Here is a 687-nt window from a genome sequence, read left to right on the forward strand (position 1 = left end):
CGTTCTCTCGCTCATTCTCGCCTCGTTCTCTCGCTCATTCTCTCCTCGTTCTCTCGCTCATTCTCTCCTCGTTCTCTCGCTCATTCTCTCCTCGTTCTCTCGCTCATTCTCTCCTCGTTCTCTCGCTCATTCTCTCCTCGTTCTCTCCTCGTTCTCTCCTCGTTCTCTCGCTCATTCTCTCCTCGTTCTCTCGCTCATTCTCTCCTCGTTCTCTCGCTCATTCTCTCCTCGTTCTCTCGCTCATTCTCTCCTCGTTCTCTCGCTCATTCTCTCCTCGTTCTCTCGCTCATTCTCTCCTCGTTCTATTGCGGAAGGACTCTAGAGAAGGAAAAGCAACACCCTGAATAGATTCTCTTCAACATTTTTTTTTATTTCAAGAGGAGTAAACGGGACCCCTGATCTCACTTGGTCCCTAAGCCTCTCCTGCCTCACGGGAGATAATTCGGGCTCCTCTATACGGATTGGTACCTGGCATTAAGCCAGGAGTATACCTTACAACACAGATATAAATTTTGGTGGCAGCGGCGGGAGGTTTGCTGTCTTGCTAGAGTCCTTCCAGCAATTACGTCCAGCACATTTAGCTACTTTCCGTTAGGTTATGTCAACCTTGTTTGTAGCCTCTTAAGAGGACTTTTGGAGAGCCTTGTTTTATGAATATTGTGTATCTGTAGTGTTCAAGAGCGGCAC

The sequence above is a fragment of the Penaeus vannamei genome, chromosome 25 (genome assembly GCF_042767895.1).
Source record: "Penaeus vannamei isolate JL-2024 chromosome 25, ASM4276789v1, whole genome shotgun sequence".
Lineage (NCBI taxonomy): Eukaryota > Metazoa > Arthropoda > Malacostraca > Decapoda > Penaeidae > Penaeus > Penaeus vannamei.